This window comes from Amblyomma americanum, chromosome 1, assembly GCF_052857255.1.
Source record: "Amblyomma americanum isolate KBUSLIRL-KWMA chromosome 1, ASM5285725v1, whole genome shotgun sequence".
NCBI classification, from domain to species: Eukaryota; Metazoa; Arthropoda; class Arachnida; order Ixodida; family Ixodidae; genus Amblyomma; species Amblyomma americanum.
In genome coordinates, this window is record NC_135497.1 from 137,338,602 (window position 1) to 137,355,032 (window position 16,431).

The window sequence follows — 16,431 nt, forward strand, 5'->3', positions numbered from 1 at the left end:
GCTTACAGATTAGTTTCGCAATATGACAGGAAATCTTTAGGCTCTATTACTTGTCCGAGTACGGCTTATAACAAGTTCGTTGAGATATTTTTAGATATTTGTGACAAGTGTAAAAAGACAGTTTCTGTCAAAAAGCGCCAAGCGAATGTGCATTGAATCAATCATAATGTATTAAAAGCTATAAAAGAAAAAGCGGAACTTTGGAAGTAATGCAGACAATCGCCGAATAACCAGCTACTAAATGGTCTGTACTGAACCGCGAGAAATAAAGTCACGGCGGTGTTGCGAGCTTCTAGACGGCAACATGATAACACTCAATTCTCAGCCTCTCGTACCAACCGAAAGAAAATGTGGACGCTGGACAATGAGCTCCGTGGATGCCAGTCACGCAGCTACATAGATAGCCTTAAAAAAGGTTTCAGCGAAATATCACCCGCAGTTGCGAACAGGCTGAGTGACTTTTTCTCATCGGTGTCCCAAGCTGTCAATCATGAGCGGCCCCATTATGAGGCGCCAGGGAACGTCACAGCCGACTCAGCCTACTTGCCGCCACTTGATAACGGAACCTTAGAGCACATAATACGACACTCCCGGAAAAAGGTGCGCCGTTGGTGTAGACGGAATAACTGCGGATGATATCTGGCGTAACCTGCAAGTATTGGCAGAACCGGTTCTTTTTATTCTGAACGCTATTTTATATTCAGGCCAGACACCCGATAAAATGAAGCAAGCACGCGTCATCCCTCTATTCAAGAGCGGCGATCCTTCGAAGCCCGAAAATTATCGTCCGATATCTGTACTGCCTATGTTATCTCAAATACTGGAAAAACATGTTTCCGACGTTACGAATAGTTTTTTTTTTTTAGAAAAGCATAGCTTGCTCGCACCCCCTCAATACGGATTCACAGCAGGCAGTGGCACTCACGTGCTTTTTGAAAACCTGTCAGATTATCTGCATGAAACATTTGAGCAAAATCAGATCGCATGTGCTCTCTTCTTGGATTTTTGCCAAGGCTTTTGACTACGTTAGTCGGGATATACTATGCAGCAAATTAAATAGCTATGGATTCCGCGCTCACTTATATGATTTTTTGCGTAATCATCTGTCACAACGGTTGCAGATAGTCTGTTTAGGGGATTCAAGAAGTGAGGTAACGTTCGCTCAAGCAGGAGTACCACAAGGATCAGTGTTATCACCATTACTATTTAGCATTTATGTTAACAATTTTAGCTCGGTTATTGGTTACAGGAATATTTATCAATATGCAGATGATACACTTATTGTTGCTAGACATATAAATTATCAGAACGCTGTATCCCTGCTGCAGTTGAATATTACAGAATCCATGACATGGTTAAAAAAACAAATATAAGAAAATCCATCCAAGACACGACTCGTATGTTTTCATAATCCGCTGCGAACTATCAGCACAAAAATACCAGTTTATCTTTATTCTCACAAATATTCGTCCTGATCATGCCCTCTCGTTGAGTACACTGATTCAGTAAAATATCTTGGAGTCTACTTTGATTCAGACTTGGCGTGGAACAAACACATGTCTTTTATATGTACACGACTTCGTCAAACTGCTTGCTTAATGTACCGTCTACGATCGATCATTCCACTACGAATAAAAAAAACTATCCTGCATTCATTAGCATACTCGGTTGTACGGTATGGCATAGCCTGTTTTTTAACCTGTTCATTGTTTTTAAAAGATAAAATTAATGGACTACTCAAGAACATTCTTAAATGTATTGCCTATAATACCAATACCCCAGCGTCTGGGCCTACGTTGTTTAAGTATTTAAAACTTCCGGATTTTGACACTCTTTTCCTCTCCTACATTGTACAAAATACTTTTGGAACACTGACTTCCGACAGCGACGCAGCATCGGGAGAACATTACGTGCCAGTTCTGGTTTTGAAATACCTACGATAAGAACACATTACGGAAAAAGCGTAAGGAAGTACTACATTCCTCAGACCTTTAATCGTCTCCCCAACACAGTATTACAGCGAACAACACGATCCGGAGTAAAAAGAGCGTTAATTGAACTTCAAAAATAATTGGTGCATAGTGATTTAATTCTGTGTTTTCTGATGTTTTGGAGCATCCGATACAGTTACTTTCATTGTGTGTGTGCGCAACGGCATTGTTCGATGCGGACATTCTTTTTCTTTATTTTGCCTCCCTGTTTATGTTGACATCATTGAAAGAGTACTAAACATGCATAAATCATTTGTTTAGGTTTGGTTCGGTTAATGGGGGTTTAACGTCCCAAAGCGGCTCCGGCTATGAGAGACGCCGTAGTGAAGGGCTCCGGGAATTTCGACCACCTGGGGTTCTTTAACGTGCACTGAGATCGCACAGTACACGGGCCTCTAGAATATCGCCTCCATCGAAATTCGACCGCCGTGGCCGGGATCGAACCCGCGTCTTTCGGGCTAGCAGCCGAGCGCCATAATCACTCAGCCGCCGCGGCGGCTCATTTGTTTAACATACTTGTAAAATACAATTCTGAGTTTCAATGTTTTCTCTAACAGTGTGTTTAAAAGCTTTAATATTTTTGAAAAAGTGCATACTACTGTCTCCGAACGCTGGAACTGCCCCGCTGCTGGGCACTGCCATACAAGCCATGTAGCGGCTTCGGCAGGCCCGGCAACATATCATACGTATTCCATGAGGTGTAATAAAGATGTATTATTATTATTATTATTATTATTATTATTATTATTATTATTATTATTATTATTATTATTATTATTATTATTATTATTATTATTATTATTATTATTATTATTATTATTATTAAACATAACGAACGTGTAGTATAATTTTGCATCATGCACGTTTTGCTTCATCTCTGTTATAAGAGTGAAGAATACCTACCAATGTGTTTAAACAACCCAGTTGCTAAGTATGCAAAGTTACAAAGTGATGTTAAGTGGCCTCTTTTTACTTTCAGCCTCTATAAACATCATCTGGCATGATGTCACGATCTCATAAGATATCTCAAACAGATAAACCGAAGTGCAAATCCTTTTGAAATGTGTTACCGACAAGCAGCTAAATTATATCAAGCACAATTTCTCATCCCAGTCAACATTCGGGCAACAACACGTAAAGTCATAACGACAGCATTAGGTGGAATGTATATACAGTAGCTACACGCATCCAAGCATACTTATGCTGAAGTAATAAATTCACCGAATGAGCGAACAGTCACTGGTAATATGCACTGCGGAAGTCCTGCAATGGTGCTCGACTGGCGGGGTACTGCACTTTAACTGAACGGTCGTTCAAGACAGTCAGCGCGTCACAGAGAAAGCCCACCCCTTCAAACGCGTTTCGGAGAACGGTGAAAGTAAAAGAGCATGGAAGATATAATGGAAGCTCGGTCTGACGTCGCTCTGAAGAGCGTCGACATGAAGAGGCCCGTACGATGAATGGAGTTGCACTTGCTATCCAGAAGTTGTCAAACGTACTAAGACCTCCAAAAAGCGAGCGCATGTATTTGTTTCGTCCATGAGAATTACTTCGTCTTACGGAGAATTTTCCGTGTACCTGGACCCTGCTCTTCTGGCAGGTCGTTGCGATTAAGGTTTCTTCACGCCAGACGTAAGAACGGAAAGGAAGAATTAACCCCCCCCCCCTTTTTTTTTTGTTCGCGTGTTAACTGCTTGCCTCGTCATCTGGCGGCGACGCCGCAAAGTAAAGAAGTGTGCGATACGCCTGCGCTATAGCCCAGCTTTGCCCGGCGTTGCCGGCGTTTCGTACTGCCCGGCGCGCTCACGTAGGAAATGAATGGCCCCACGCGGCGGCAGCACGCCGAGCGCTCAGGAACGCTCCGCTGCACCAGACGCTCGAGACGGGCTTTCAGCTGTTGGCAACGGTCGCTACAGTTGTGCAACAGCTCACTCTTATCTGGCGTCAGTGATCTGCTTCACTTTGGTGCGCACTGCATGTGTGCGTGCGTGCGAATAGCCGGGGCGCTCGTAAAAGTGTTCACCGAGCCGGGACAGCGGCGCCAGACAGTGAACGGGCATTATTAGCGAGGTACCGGCGAGCTGTATCGCGCCTCCAATATTCTCTGTGACCCAACGAGATGGTCCCAAGAGCGGGCATACCATACAAGGCGATGCGTGTTGTGTCTGCGACGACAGCGAAGCAGGTTGGCACACCGTGCGGGGCATATACGGTCCTATGTAACAGCGCGACTGCTTTCGGCTGTCCGCTCTGGCCGAGCTTTTAGCACGGAGAAACGGCTGTTATTGCGGCGGGGTATGCTAAATGGTGTTTTTTCGGCACACTGCTCCCGGGGTCGTTTTTCTCTCGCGGGAAAAAGGGGCTCCCGAGCGTTTAGCCGAGTGAAAAGAAGAAGCAAGCGCGTCCGGCCGCGCAGGCGCCCTAATAGAGCCGAGGCAAGCTATTTCCGTCCCCACTTGCACATGGCCGAGCGCCGCAAGGAGCCGGATTGTTTGGCTCGGCCTGTTTGCCTCTGCTGCTTGCGTCAATTTCAATTCGTCTCTCGTGTTCGCCACTAAGTAGAGAGCAAACGCGGGAGCAGTAATTTCCTAATGGACCCAGGTGCACGCCAGAGGTATAGGAAGTTGCAGAGAAAAACTCCATTACATTATGGAGCTAACGACGTCGTCTTCTTCCTTGGGCAAACAGTGGCCTTCTCTGCGCGCCCACTGCGGATTCCCTCGTCGGCGTTGCTAAGGGCACGCTCGCGCGACAGCGGCCAGACTCGAACGCGTTTATCCATGCCGGCCGCGATGAGTAATGCATCCGCAAGCGAAGCACGCAGCGCCACGATTTGTGCGCACGGACGAGACGCCCGCGGCGACAAGCTATCGTTGTGGCAGACGGAAGGCGCCCATCCGAACACTGGTGCCACCTGTCCTTAAACGTCGAGGTGGAACCGGCTTTACATACAGCCTCTTGTAACCCTTCCCGCAACCAGTGCGCGCTACAAATGAGGACCGAATATCTGCAGAGCTCTCGCCGTCATATGCTATGTGGTGTCTATGTGTGGGCTTTCATTCTACAGTAACCGCAGCACAAAAAGCTGAAAAGGCAACTAGCTCTCATACGTTGCGGGCACGTGGGCCGGTGAAGTTGTTTCCGAAGTGCTCGTGATCCCATTACTGCAGCAATAAAAACACCACGGGAAGTGTTTAGTGTACCGCACCTGCCACGAGATGCGAGTCACAACCTAGCTTGGACAGCCAAAATGGTTGTCTATCAACTTGTCTGTGTGTGTCGTTTTTTTTTTCTGTGTTGCGCTGCAGTTCGTGTTGGACATGGACCACAGCAGGTATTAAACCATGCATGGTGGGGTGTCTGCTTCAAACTCTTCGCTTTACGCCGGCATCGTAATCTGACGACAGCTCTTGTAAATAGCGTAATTATTAAGTGTACATCGCAAGCACTGGCTGGCGTATAAACGGGTTTGGCGAGGAAGTAAACCAGAGCGGTCGCAAATATAGTCGTGCGCGTAGAGGTATTTTTGTAATGATCAATAAGTACTAACCAATGAACGTTTTAGCACTGCACGCAAGGGGAAATTTCTAGTTACAAAGTAGCATTTAAAATGAGGCGTTTCAAGGCTCACACACCTTAGGTGTATCACCAGCCTGTGTTTTTGTTCTCTTCTGCTTTGAACAAAGCGAGCGAAACGCTATCGTGCGATAGCAATCTCTCGTGCGAGCTTCTCAAGGCAGCGACGAGTAATAACCAGCGCAGAAGCTCAAGGTGTTCAGCTCGGAGCTTTGAACAGCGCTGACGCCAGGGTGCCTCGATGTTCGCCTTCGCATGCGCTCGCATGGAGACGCCTGATATCGAGCACCAGCTCGGGCCGCCAGTTACGGTGTAGTACACGTCCTTCCCAATAAGTGCTGTAGTTTGAAGGTTAGCTTAACCACTATGCCCTCAACTTCCATTTTACTCGACTCGAGCTAAGTTTACGCATCGCGCACTTCTGTAAACTATAACCCAAAACGTTTTGCTTGTATATAAACATTTGGGGGGGGGGGGGGGGGGGGGGGATGCGACAGCTCGCCGTCATTGACCTCTATGGTTCGAAAATGTACTCAATTGATATTTTATTTTTCGTAGACTTTTTACTTTAACAGCTCCAAGTGCCCAGCGTAGCAACTTTCATTACTTTTCTTCGCAAGTTTTATTTCTTCATCTGTATCAACCGAGTGCCGCCGATAGTAAAAGGAAAGCCTTAGATTACGCGATCTGAAGTTACAGTTTTCGGATGCTAAACCCCAGATACCATACCATAGAGATCGTAGGTTACTGGACCCACACTATGGCTCAATACTGCTTGGAAGGAAACGCAGCTGCAAGCGTTGCAAAATCAAGCGGCGTTATCAGGATCTCGGACTGCGCAGAAGAACGTACACCCGCACTAAATCCACCATATCGCTGAAAGAACTACAAGAAACAAGCACTTCGACTTATCTCAGTTAAAGCATATACACAGCTGCTCCGTATTAGTGCTGGAATTCCCCGACGCAGAAGAACGCACTTTGCGATTCTTCCTGAAGAATTGTTTCCTTTCCGGAATACATCTGCATGACTTCTTTCAGACAGCACAATACCTTATTAGCTGATTAACAATATAAAGTTCACACATTACTCTTGTATTAGATATATATGAAAGCTAATTTCTGGTGCATTTTTCCCTTACAGATATGAGCTTATCACTACTCTGAATACGTTTTTTTTTTCATTAAAATTTTATGTGCACCTTGACAAGATATACAGCGCATCCTAGATACTCATTATCGCCCTTCTGTTCGGCTACACATCATTTACCTGCTATTTCAATCACAGCTCCTTCACCGGCGGCGGTAGCCAGAAATATTTGTCTGGGCGGCTTAGGGAAAGATGCCTTCTTCCCTCTGTGTCAGACCGGTTCGGAGCACGTCAATAACGCTGCATTTAAGGGCAATGCCTATATTTTTTAGTCATTAACAATGTTCTTCAAACACTTAGGTTTATCTCCAGAAGCGCGCTCCTGAGGTAGCCTTGAACTAATAACTGCTACAGCTTTTCTGGAGTAGCATGCCAGGCCGACAACCAAGCAAACCTCTCCTGTTTCATTAAAGTCCCTCCTCCTCCTCCTGCTACAGCTTTTGTATCCACTAGGCAGTAAATACAAAATTATCTGTTTATTCTATTTAACTTTTTTACTTTATAGATATTGAAGTAAAGGTTCTTATTTCCTTTTCTCGCTCTCTTTCATTTTTTTGCACTTTCAGTATTCTCTCACGCAATCAATCTCACTTCATAAGCGGTCAAGACATGCATGAGGTTCCCTAAGATTTCCGAGGTGTTTTGAGCGGGGTCGAGTTTCATCCGTACAGTTCCTCGTTGTCGGCAAGTCACATCATTGAAAAACGTACCATTCTTTCCTAAACATATATTTATGATGTCAAAGCTCCATAGTGTTTTCCTCTTAGTTCGCACAGCGCTTGCTTACACCTAGTTTTACCTGATGCCGTAAAGAACAATTTACATAACCAGTAAAAACAATAGACAAAAACTTTGCATTCTGTTTGTGTGCAGTCATTTTTCCGCGTTTTTCCGCGCTCTTCGCCTGGAATGTAGACGACTAGTTGATCTATGCTGGCCACGTTAACCTACTCCTTTTTGTAAACCATAGCAAACAGCTTCGTGTGTACAGCTTCAGAATATCCGGACGCTTATTATGTAAGACGTCCGCAACACCCAATGGCATCGTCACACTGCCTTTAAATTTGCGACGTACCCCCGTGGCAAGCTTAACTATTTACACACGAACTCACCCTGTGCAAACTACACAAGTAGTAAGCGCACTTTGATTCCTGGTTCGTTTGATAAATGTTTTTCCATCAAAAATGAGGATTATTTTCGTCCAGAATCGTAATGTTAATGTCAGTATGTCAAGTTGTCTAAAAGTGAGAAAGGGTCGCTGCCACCTATGCCCTTTCACATTTAATGCGTCAATGTCAATACTTTACAGAACAAGGATCCCTGCAGGAAAAGCTACGCCGCAGAAATAGACAGGATTAAAGGAGCGGACAGTCCTTTAGCCCAGTCTATTTTTGCGCTGTACCTTTTCCTGCAAAATGTAGCGACTAGCCCAGGCAAGTTCCCTTTTGCAAAGATCTCTGGTTTCTCATGACGCCTTAACCATCTAATAAAGTTTCCTTCTCCTTCCTTGAGCGTCATAAGATGTATGAGGACGTCTGGCGAAAAGACTTTCGTTTTCTGCTGAAAACTTTTGCCGGCATACGATAGTTTTCAACGACATGAGCCTGATTACTTTTCTGCATGCCGTTGGCTCCATCCTCACAGCCTGCACTGTATTCACTACAGCAAAGCAGAAACTCTTGTAACTCTTGAATATGCGATGTGTATTAAACAAGTATGCTTCGACACATTTTCGAGAAATTTCGTCATCCTGCGACTACCAGAAGTCATCACCATCAGCAACAGCGGCCGCGGATTGAATCTACTGCAGGAAAAAGGCCTCCCCAAATGGCCACCAATTATTCTTGCTTTCCGCCATCTGCAGCCACGCTATTTCAGGAAATTTCCTAATCTCCCGACTCCAGCTGACCCTCGACCGCCTCAGATTACGTTTCGCTTCCCTTGGTATGCGCTCCGACACCCATAGACGGCCGGATGTCAGTTCCATGTATTACATGCCCTGCCCATGTCAATTTTTTCCCTTTAATTCCCCTAAACATCTTCAGCTCACGCTTGCTGTCTGATCCATGAAGCAGTTTCTTCTGTGCCTTAATGTTACATCTATCATTCTCTTTTTCGTCGCTTTCTGCAACGTTCTGAGCCTTATTCCTTACCTTTCTGATCGTCTCCAAGCTTCGCCTCCCTATGGGTTAGTGCTGAAGAGGTATAGCGCTTATGTGGTTTTTCAGGAATATGAGTAAATATGCTGTTCGTAATTTTGGAGTGGGCACCAGACGCAATTCCCCCACATTTTTAATTCGCCTGATAATTTCCCTTTCTTGGTCTGTCTCTGCCGTGATTGCTAACCTCAAGTAGACGTAGTACGTCTTAATTATTTCCAGTACCATATTACCCCTCGCAAATTGTTGCTGCCTTATAGGTTACTCGAGATTACTTTGTTTTTTTTTTCGTATTCATTTTTAGTTCTATTGTTACACTTTGCTTGTCGAGATCCTTAATCGGTCACTGCGATTAGTTGGCTAGCGGAAATCGTTGAACGACCATTGAGGTCAGTTCTGTGCATGTTTATCAAAGCCTAATTAATTGGTTGATTTTGTGACAGACCGATCGAGTGACACGCAGACCCACCAACTGAATCAAGGGATTCATTGACGTAGATAAGTTACTTCGTCATATTCTTCACACTTTCAATGGCGTTTGCTCAGAACCACCATGCTCGCGGAATCGCTTGTTCAGTTAGCTAGAAAATACTGAGCTAACTCTATAACGAAACAGTTTATGCACACGACCTTTCTATTTCGGGTAAAAACCAATTTTATCGATTTTCGCGCCCCGAGCATATTTCTAAGAAAACGGATTTAACCCAATTTATACCCGAAAAGAAGCTTTCTAGGACACCACAAGCAAATTAGTGGAGCTCTTGTGAGGACATCCAGAGAAGCGTTTTCAGTCAAGTGGTCATTTTAAGCCGTTTAAGGCTTTTTATTTATGGCACTGCTTAATTTGAGGCTAAGTTCTAAGAGAACAGTTTTGGAAGCGGTAAGAAATAGCATGGACACTGACCAGACGACTCATTAGCATTACTGTATCAAGCGCTAACAACGCTAACGCCGTCTTGGTGCAAGGCTCTTTTGCGCTCAAAATAGCTGCAGTGACGTTGAATGAATGTCGTCGCAGTGAAGCAACTTTGCTGTGTCGCCTGTGACTTGGTGTAGCTTTCACGAATCATTACTCCTTTGGCATCGGTATGGCTGATAACCCTGCATGAGCCATCTGCGGATGCGACGAGAATATATAGCCCACATTATTTGCGTATATCCTGCATACAGTGCCGAAAGGCAGACTCTCGGCCCTTCGCTGTGGAGCGGCTACATCCACGCCCGCTGACAGAGGTTATGATTCTCGGCCACTGACAGCGGCGATCGTCGGCGGTGAAGGCCTTCCAGGCACTGCTCCGCTTCTTGAGAGCGCCGGGCCTGTATGATATGCTGGGATTTTACCCCACGCTGACTGATTTTGCGTACTGACTTCATTTTCCTGTTACTCACTTTTCTCCTTCAACCTTGCATCCCCTCCTCCTTTTCCCTTAGTGCAAGGTAGCAAACCGGTCTCTTCTCCCGGTTAACCTCCCTGCCTTTCCTTCTCCTCTTCCTCCTCCTCCTTGTCGCAGTGTACAAGGGCAGATGGGTGTTTCGCGGACAAAGAAGTATTGCGCAGTAGATGATCTCGTACGTGGCGAAGTATTAAATATAAATAATAAAAAATTGTCTGACTTTATGAAAGCTTTGCAGTGCAACCTGCTTTTTTCAATATATCGCTTACAAACCTGCGTGCAAAAAATAAAGCATCTCATCTACCGCACGAAAACAAGTGCTTATAGTGAATTTTTCTTCTACAAAGTATGACCTGACTAATCCCGGATTGTGTAACCTTTTTTTTTTTTGAATAGCCCGATTTGTACGCAATATTCGGCTAAAAAAATATCGCCCGAATTTTTCCCCCGAGTTCCTGAAGATTTATGATTTCGCTAAAGCAGACTTGAACATTATTTATAACGGCCTTGGCAGCTACTGTTGTTTATTCCAGTCTACATATTCTAATCGAAGTGTATCTGAAAACTGCGTAAAAATAAAACCCGGAAACGAAGGGCCCTATTTATACGTAAGTGAGGGCCAGGCACGTAGCCAGGAATTTTTTCAAGAGGGTGACGGGGAAGAGTAAATTGCTATGTGTGCTGTAATGGAGGGAAGCGGAGAGGCTGATCTTTCGTTATGCAGTGCGTGGCCACCAGGCCTGCAGATCTCTTAATTTCTTTCTTCTTTCAGTTTCATTAACCACCTAAATTTATTAATGAGTCTACTCTTCTGTGATCCCAAAGGAATGAATGCGAAAGTTAGCACGAAGCATTATCAGAAGTGTTGGAAAAGGTTCTTGAGACCTTTACCATCGCAAAGATCTCTTCATATACATTCGCGTGAAATATGCCAGTTTTAAAAGTCTTTATAGTTTGCGTATGCAGAAACGTTTGTGGAAAAGTGGGACGTAAAATGCATTATGAGCGCAGTCAGTTGCAAACGGACCGCAGGTCTGCGCGCGAATTTAATTTCCTTTTCAAATAGCAGTTACTGTGGAATTAAAATTTGTAATCTATCTCATCGTCGAGAGTACAGATGTAAGCATGGAATGCACTGCAGGAAAGGCGTAGCGCATTTTAGGACGGCTCATGGATGGCTGTAGCCGCACTTGAGAATTGGCTAGGTCCTTCGGCTGCTGATTATGTGCCCGGTCTTTGTTCCCTTCTGTTCTTCAAGATAGGGGGAGAGCGCTCGGCTTCCTTCGCCGCTTTTGGCGCTCTAGATGCCTCAGCTATCAGCCACTTCTTTTGTGCGGGCAGGGCAGCGCGCTCAGCGTCCCTCACTACTTTTTCCGAGTATGCCGAGTAATTTGCTGAGGATGGGAACTAAAAGCATTTCGTGCTTACAAACAACCCTGGCGCATGCAGGACAGTCTGCTGTGTCGTTCTTGTACCGGTCGAGCCCCACTATTCGGAAAGCAAATGCAATTCACTCGCAAATCAGTGGTCCGTTTACTGCTGACTTCGCGTGTACCTCCAAATAAAAAGTGTGGATGAGGCTGAACCCGCCGCGGTGGCTCAGTGGTTAGGACGCTCGACTACTGAGCCGGAGTTCCCGGGTTCGAACCCGACCATGGCGGCTGCGTTTTTATGGAGGAAAAACGCTAAAGCGCCCGTTGTTGCGGTTGGCGTCTGGCACCAGGTGCAGAAAGGAATTTCACCCGACCGTCTCTCACCATGCTTCGTCGAAATGAGGCGTGACTTCTCCTGACAGGGTTGGCGTCTTGCACCAAGTGCAGAAAGGAATTTCACCCGACCGTGTCTCACCATGCTTCGTCGAAATGAGGCGTGACTTCTCCTGCTAGGGTTGGCGTCTGACACCACGTGCAGAAAGGAGTTTCACCCGACCTTCTCTCACCATGCCTCGTCGCAATGAGGCGTGACTTCTTTCCGCCAATCAGACTCTGTGCCGGTCACTTGACGTCGACGGAAGCAAGATCCCTCCGACAATTGTAGAGAGCCTATTTAAGGGGCTCCTAAATAATAATAATAATAATAATTGGTTTTGGGGGAAAGGAAATGGCGCAGTATCTGTCTCATATATCGTTGGACACCTGAACCGCGCCGTGAGGGAAAGGGATAAAGGAGGGAGTGAAAGCAGAAAGGAAGGAAGAGGTGCCGTAGTGGAGGGCTCCGGAATAATTTCGACCACCTGGGGATCTTTAACGTGCACTGACATCGCATAGCACACGGTCGCCTTAGCGTTTTTCCTCCATAAAAAATGTACTTTTGATATTCATTCACTCTCTTTTCTTCAGCTTTCACCAACCTTGGAATAAACTGTGCAAGTTTCGCACTAGAAATCGTCTCGTCCTTGCTCGGTCGCCATGGTATACCGGATGCCTGCATCCCGCCGACGAAGCCACGCTACCCAATAGTAACGTCGGTCGAGCTTCGATAGGCATGCGTCGCAACACCGTGTGCTGTGCGATGTCAGTGCACGTTAAAGATCCCCAGGTGGCCGAAATTACTCCGGAGCCCTCCACTACGGCACCTATTCCTTTCTTCTTTCACTCCCTCCCTTATCCCTTCCCATACGATGCGGTTCAGGTGACCAACGATATATGAGACAGATACTGCGCCATTTCCTTTCCCCAAAAAACCAATATATTATTATTATTATTATTATTAATATTATTATTATTATTATTATTATTATTATTATTATTATTATTGTTGTTGTTGTTGTTGTTGTTGTTGTTGTTGTTGTTGTTGTTGTTGTTGTTGTTGTTGTTGTTGTTGTTGTTGTTGTTGTTGTTGTTGTTGTTGTTGTTGTTGTTGTTGTTGTTGTTGTTGTTGTTGTTGTTGTTGTTGTTGTTGTTGTTGTTGTTGTTGTTGTTGTTGTTGTTATGCTGAAACCCGAAACCAAACCACTGTAAACGCGAGTAGAAGCGCCGAGGAGAAGCGCTTCCCCTTGTTGGGGGGACGCGTAATAGCGCTACGCGTGCGTTGTCTGAGCAGCACATGCCCGACGAGAGCCGTGCCAAGAATCCAAGAATCGTTCGGGGAAAATGCCTAAGCTCCCCGCCCCCGTTTCGTCTGGTGCCTTCCGCCATGTTACAGAAATTCAGTTGCTGCGAGGAGAGTAAGTCTCCACCAGCCGCTACATACTGCATGCAAGTGGCGCTCCGAAGAGTGGCGAACAGCCCGCCATATCTCCCCCCATCGCGAATATCAAGAGAGCAAGAAAAAAAGAAACGCTCGTGCTTATAACGGTGCTCTAGAATTTTGAAGACCGCTGGATTGGTGTGGTCACCACTTCCTCCATCACATCAGTTCCTGGCCGGATGGCTGCAAGTTTCCACGAACGCCGTGCGAGAGACGGAGAGGGAGAGAGAGAAAAGCATTCAACATCAAACAGTGAACATTCCGAACGAGGTAGGCGGCGCCAGTCGCGCTCGCAAACGCTTTCGCGCGGATTTACCACGCTGATGAGCATAAAATAAAAGAGGCTGAAGCTGTTTATTTGAGCCAGAAGCCCCGCATGCCGCGATTTTACTGTGCGAACAAGAAATGAAGGAGAACATGGTAGAAGCAAAACGGCGCATAGCGCATGCAGGAGCAAACAAAAGCGGGGCAGCAAAAGCGAAAACTAATGTAGCGGACGGCGAGCGTGAGGACAGCTCACGCATGCACTGCGCTAATTAAAGGCGCAGGGTAAAGAGATGTTTTTGTACAACGGGGTATGTGCTGTCGCCTGTGCCTTGCCTATATAGAGATGGGTGAGAACTTAGCCGCGCGTCGCAAAAAAGTTTACCAATGCGGCGTGACATGCCAGGAGGGAAGTGGTGCGTGCCAAGAGGCCGGTGTCGGAATTGTTACGGCACAGCGCAGTTGCGAGTGCCGTGACGCCTGCCACACTGCCGTTGGCCTTTTCCGCGTCGAGCTAACAGCGCATGAACAGACGGGGCAGCCAGAAAATTTGAAGAGTGTGGGTAACGCCACGAGCACAACAAAGAAATACCTTCCTATATGTTTAACTTCATTTGCGCCCATGCTGCTCGGGCTGGTGTTCAGCAAGTGAAACAAACCATGAGGAAACAAAAACTATCGAGAGAACTATAACTAGTGCGAAAATGCAGTTAATATAACTGATGATATGTGGGCATAAAAGTTTAATACGTTTGTTCTCTGGCGTTGTGAATAATGATCAGCCAGAAGCAAGTTTTGTGCATATCTATTAGCGGCAGGTCTTCTAAAACCGCCAATAAAACGAATTTAATCACTTGGGCCAGCATGCGGCGACCAATGCAAATAAAGACGTAAGCGTACCAGCCTTTCAAACGGTGAATTTATGGAGTGAAGCAATTTCAAAGCAAGTCTGTGCTTGAACATACTGGTTGATTTCGCGAAAATGATCTCCGCCCTGCTCCCTTTCGGGAATCTTGGAAAGTTAACTGCCGGTTTCACTAAAATACCTTCAACTTGGTACCGAGTTTCACATTAGAAAGCGGCAGCATGGCAGTGGCGAGAGTGGGAGAGCGAATAAAATAGAAGGAAGGGCATGGAGGTGCCTGGAAAAAACGAACATCTGGTTAGCTTCTCTGCACGTATACCGGCTACCAACGCTGCAGGGAAGACAAGAGAAAGAAAAAATTAAAACAAACACATTGTGCGCACATGAGCGCGCAATGAGCTACCGTGTGCGGTTGATGGCGTTCAGAAAGAAGTGACCAAAAGGTCAGAAGCGCAGGGCTCGGTGCTCAAGAATAGTTTGCTCAGACGTTGGCCGGTCGTTCATGAGCGCTTGCGTGCTCTGTTATGAAGATGTCCCGCTGAGTCCGTGTGGTCGTTGCTGTAAGATTCTCGAGCAGCTTCGTTGGCGTGAAAGTTACCGGTGCCGCAATGTCCTGGTAACCACTGAAATCCTGTGTCCTCCACAGTCACTTGTTGGCGGCTTCCCATGATTTCAAACACCAGTCGCTCGTCAAATTTGTGTAGCAGGTTGAAAGCGACAAAACAGAGCAACGTTATGGAGCTCTTGCATAGCACCCCTGGAACTGCAAAGCTCTGGAGGCGAGACTACAACGGTTTTTCTTCCTCTCGAGAAGTTCAGAGCACTGGCGAAGACAAACGAGCAACGCTACATGGCCCAGAAACAGAATCAATGGCCTGCATATTTTTGTCCAAGGCTGTGAGCGTAAGGTGCTGGTGGCAGTTTCATAGAGCGCCATTTTGCGTAAACAAAACTGACTTCAACATTCACTGCGTTTTGTTCACGTTCTTTGTTGTTTTAGTTCTTTTCACAAGGGAGGTGACCCTCAGTGCGGCCGCTTGAATATCTAGCGGTGACGTCCATCGTAAATGACCACATGAGCAAGTTTTGGGTGGAATTTGTGAGGACCAATCCTTCTGCTTGGCTGGCTTGGTCGTACTGCTGCAACTGTGGTCTGTTGTTACGCCATGCAAGTATATAGTTCACGTGAGCCCCACTGGTGTCGCCGAGGGTTTTCCTACTTTCTGCGTGTTAGAAAAATAAAAGCAAGCTTTTAAGCACGGACAAGTGATCTAATTGTGTCAGTGGGGCTTATTAAATCGATAACCGCCATTATTAAATTGACATTACTATTGCTTTAACTGTAATCAATATTTAAGCAATTTTTTTTGCATGTTCGCGAAAAACCAAGAGGACTAATTCCGCGCGCTTCCATACAGGCGCCGCTCCTGCATGTTACTTCGCTTGCGCGTGGTCAGCCGCGGTTAACACGCCCACGAGCAGGCTTAGCGCGTGAAGAGCGGCGTTCATAAAATTTCGAGCAGTTTAGCAGTAAATATTTATTTCTAAGAAAATGTACAACGAAACCTTAAAATAAAATAAAAGTAAGGTTGGCAGAATAAAAGGATGTAGCCATGAGGAGGCCATGCGCCAACACCATCCGTCAGCTTGTTTTGCTTTTATTATATTAGTCATGCAGCTTTATTTAAAAAATGAATTATTCATCTCAGGCTTCAAATAGGTCTCTATCTTCTTTCGTCCTCTCCCGCGTCATAATGGAAATGTATGTAACAAAAAGGTGCAGAGGAAAGGAAACAAACAAAATTGGTCGGCTCCCCGTGGGTCCACGTACTGCAGCATTATGT